Raw genomic sequence first — 4,958 nt, forward strand, 5'->3', positions numbered from 1 at the left:
TGCATCGTAAACGATCTTGTACTTCAAATTATCGTTGTGAGGAGTCATGATTCGTGGCTCGTCGCCATGTGCAGCTTCATGATGAACGAGACCATCATACAATGCTAACGATTTATCTGTGATCTCAAGCAAATAGGAAGGTTGTCATTAGAATACCATATTTTCGATGGAAGGGCCTTGATGATCAGATCACTGCTTATCTTCAACATAAGCTCGACGTATTTTATCGAATATATTGTATTCAGTATAGCTAATATGAGCTACCTCATAATTTGGGCGACATGACATCGCGTCAGCCAGTACGTTCAGTTTTCCCGGTTTATACGCAACCTTGGACTTGTATTCTGCGACGAATGACAACCAGCAAGCAAGAAGTTGTATTCTGCGATGATTGACAACCAGCAAGCCATCCGCTGTGATAAGTGAGGAGACTAAACTGCATATAGCGAGCTTGCGTGATCCATGTAGACGACAACCGGAGCTGTAATCAAGAGGTGAACACAAAACTTTCCCAGAGCATACTTTATTGCCAAAAGCTCCATGTAGTGGAGATGGTAGCTTTTTTCTGCTGGCTTCAGCTGTCGCGATAGTCACGACACGACACGATCGTGTCGTTCTAAGTCCTTTTGCAATAGAGAACAACTGACTACCAAATCCAAAGTGTCACACACCACGCTGTACGGCTTGGTTTCACCTGGTAAAGCAAGTAATGGTGCTTCCATCAAACTGTTTTGATTTAAGTGAATGATTCTTTACTAGTGGATGGCAACTCCCATGGCACGTCCTTCATCAGCAAGTTTGATAGTGAGCATTCCATTTCTGCATGGTTACGCGAGAAGCGATGCAAATAACTGGACAACTCAATTCATTGTCTCACAGAATATACTTTGCACGATTCGCTTGCAATAAATATTCAAGCATACATTCCAGCACCGCAAGGAGGTGCTCCAAGTGCATTTCGTCGGCAGAATTGCCATCTTCGTTCTTTTAATGAACGAAAATCTTTTCAAACTAGGATTGTGTGAAGAGTCGCAATGGTCGAAACAGATGAATGACTAATCAATTGACGATGCTGGGGCATCGGATAGTAGTTTTGGTATCACAAACTTCATAACATACCGGACTTTGTACTAACAGCCGTCAAAGGGATATCTCCTTTTCTCATAAGATTTGATTATATCCAACAACTAAATCAAGCACACTGACTTGTTTACAGCCGATCATACGGTAAATGATGACATCTTAAAGCGGATTTGGGGTTTGAGCGGAAATTGTATCGGGGGTTACTCGTACTCTTGTACGAAAGGGTGGGTCGCACATGATTGTGCGACGTTACATTATAATAGTTAGCGTACTCACACAGTTGTGTGGCTACATCATAACAAGAATCCACCACGTGGCAGGATTGCCAGTAGTAATGCATATTACTGTATTAATTAAGTTTTGCTGTATTGACTAGGAATTACTGTATTAATTAGGGAAACCTAGAGTTTTAAGATATTGGCAGCTTTACCGCAACTAAAACAATCAAATACAGTTTCGTTTCAGAACAAAAGTGTTCGCTTGCCTTGGTAGGCCTTAGTACTTAAAAGTAGCGGATTGTGATCCGCTACACTTGTACTTGTTCTTTGACAGAACGTAAGGTCGATGACCTTAGCGTACTTTCCGTAAGCAAAGAACTACGGCAGCCCCATTGCACTTGGTAGCACTCGTAGGCAATTTACGCCTGAGTCGTTACGACTGATCCTCCGTGAGAATAAAGCAATACTCCTTTTTGCCCCAGGTCATGCAGGACATGCTTAATTCGCTGATGTCCCTGCTTGGCCCTGGGAGGAGAAACACCTCTCTTTGCAATGGCCTGAAGCGATCAGCGTTGCGCTTAGAGGCGTTTTCATATTACGAAATTGCTCTGTTAGAGCACCAACAACAGATGCTGTCAGCGATGACTACATCTATGGCACCACCGTCAACGACGGAAGACTCTGTCCGACCCAGACCACCCATTGTGAGCGTTAAGACTTTCGAGAATAAGGATGGAAAAAATCTCCTTTGGGTGAGCGAGGCCAAGATGGCTATGGCACCCGCCATGCTCCAGAATGCGCAACAGCGCGTGGCGCTAGCTATCTCCAAGCTCAGAGTCCGAGCGCAAGAATGGGCACTCACGTGCGGTGCTTAGATTGAAGCGGCGTTCCATTCTTGGAAGAAGCTGAAGCGTCAGCTTTTGTGAGTTATCTCACCACCTAACAAGCCAAATCGTATGCGATTGCGCTTCCTTGCCGCCCAACAGGGTAAGAAGGAGTTGGTGGACTTTGTCCAAGCGTTGAGAGCTCTCAACGTCAGGATTGCAGCTGATGCACTCCCAGAGGGGATTGCAGTGAACGTCTTTATGGAGGGCCTCCGCACTGGCGTGGCCAGAATGGAAGTTTTCCGTGTACAGCTGTATTCTTTTGAAGAAGCGGTGAATGTGCATTGAATGTGGCACTGAATACTGAATTCAACTTCAAGTCGGCACGACCTGGTTTGAATGCATATTCTCAGAGCTCGTCGAACGGGCCTGAGCCAATGGATCTCAGATATGCTGAAAAAGAGGAGGTAGAGCTCCGAGCTGCCCGGCAGCATTTAAGCACCCGACGGTATTTTGCCGGTGAAGACATCCGTCACCTTCCGACTGGATGTTACCTGTGCAAGGTGTCAAGGTTCATCGAACGGACGTTTCGCTTCTCACCATTCTAGTAGTCGCGGGGAAGTGACAACACCTAGTGACGCGAGGCGGTCTACTGGGTAACCACTGAGTTCTGTTTAGCCATAAAAACGTAAAGGGCATTAGGGTCCAGCCTGGAAGAGTTCCGTACGAAACGTGTATGCTTGCTGGTCGCAAATGCGACCGTGAAGGTTTTTGATAAGCCATGGACAATTCTAATCGAATTCAAGGCGTCGGGCAACTATGCTCGACGCTCCACAATCAGAGGAAGTCGGCTGTATGCTGTAGTACTGGTAGCGCAGTTGAATGACACTATCACTGATTGCTTGGCGACGAGGATTTGTGTAACTGTGACGAGGGTCCCCTGTGGACCTCGGTATCAAGTTTCTTGACTTTGATAGCGTGGAACGCTGCTCAGCCTTAGACTTGAATTTAAGATTAACTTTTTCCTTGGAATTACATGGTTGAAATACCATGAGTAATGGATTGATTGGAGGTCGAAGACCATGAGCGTAATGCGCACGTCTCCCGGTTGAGCTTTGTTGAGTCATGAATTCAATCATGCTAGGAACTTTTGGCGCATGCACTGGGCCAGGAGGTCATTGTACAAGATATCGGAGTATCCGAGTTGTCAAACACCGAATGTGTATCGGAAAAGAGTCCGGACCAGGCTCGCGGGCTGATCGTGGAGTAGCATGTAACCCACTGAGCACTGCTCATGTTACGAAGCAGTTGCTGCGTGCCAAGAATGACATGATCCGACGAGGACCGACGCAACGTGGGCAAGGCCCTTTAGATGTACGTAGAGTGGCGCGTTATCCACTGGACGACGACTGCGGAAATAACAGCTCTTCATCGGATGTTGTTAATAACATCAAGGCTCCGATGAAGCAAGACGTGGGGACACTGGACGACGCCAAGTGAGTGATACTACTGGTCCTGATGAGAATTAACGCTTCTATAGAGAGGGGACGGTGAGCCGAATGTTATCTACAAGAGGCATGGTGTCAACCCTGACCTATTGTGTGTCTACCGTAGACGATAGCGTAAAGCTATGTCCCTTGTAAACGGTACGACGGGAGACGAAGAAGGCGACGTCACCCTCAAGGCTATTTCCACGGTGGATGCTCCTCTTGAAGTGGATGAGATGTTCTTCGAAGGGTTGAGCGGTGCCTTGAAGGCAGGCAATTAAGCCGAAATGTCAATTATTAGACCGAACGAGGATATTTACCCGTCGTCGCTTCTGGATGAAGCTGTACTCAGAGGGTGCTGAATGCACTAAGTGGATCATCGATTCCAAAGGATCCCTCGGATCTGTACTATCCCTCGAAAAAGGAATTTCATGACGTCGTCTCCAATGATCCGCTGTCGGTTCTACCTCTGGACCGAGGTGTGCGTCATGATATCGTCCTGGCTCTCGAATCCAAATATTGCGTAACACGCCGATCGCCCCCTGTCCAAGGAGCAGTGACTCTTCTTTTTGAGTAATGGTGCGAAAGAGTAAGCCTCCACATTCGACACCCACGTTTTGTGTCCAGAATCCGAACGGCAAGTGGCGTATCGTCCACGTTTACAATAAGCTCAATGCTGCCACGATTCCGACACAGACACCGATTCCTAGGAAGGATGTTTTCCAGAACAATATGGTTGGCTGTACAATGTACAGTGCGCTCGACTTAGTCGATGGGTATTACCAATTGTTCATGAGAGCGAGTGGTATTCTGCTGACAGCGGTGAGTACTCCAAGTGGCATGCTCTGAAAGTATCTGGTGATGCCTCAAGGGCTGTCAAATGCACCAGCAACATTCAAAAGTCTTGTAACGCAATTGCTCAGGCCCCGCCGAGTGTAATCACATACATTTTTGGCGAAATCTTTGTCCACAGTCGTTCAGGGCACGGGAGGAAAGATGAGGAAAACCACATTGTCCATTTGAGAGCGGTGCTCGGGTGCATGCGCACGAATAAGCTGTATGCTTATGAAGATAAGTGCATCTTCGGCTCGGAAGTATTCCCCATTTTAGGGTGCTTCATTAAGAAGCATGGCCTTCGAACGGATCCCGATAAGGTCAAGGCCTTTGTGGACTGGCCGGTTCCAAAGAACCGAAAGACTTTGCGCAAGTGGCTTGGCCTCGCCAACTAGTATAACGCAAATTATACGGAAATGGCACGGCCAGTGTCGAATCGCCTTAAGAAGGATAAGGAATGGTGTTGGGACACCGAGCATCGGGAGGCTTTTGACAGGGTCAAAGACAGCCTC

This window comes from Plasmopara halstedii (genome assembly GCF_900000015.1).
Source record: "Plasmopara halstedii genome assembly, contig: Scaffold_1343, whole genome shotgun sequence".
Taxonomy (NCBI): Eukaryota; Oomycota; class Peronosporomycetes; order Peronosporales; family Peronosporaceae; genus Plasmopara; species Plasmopara halstedii.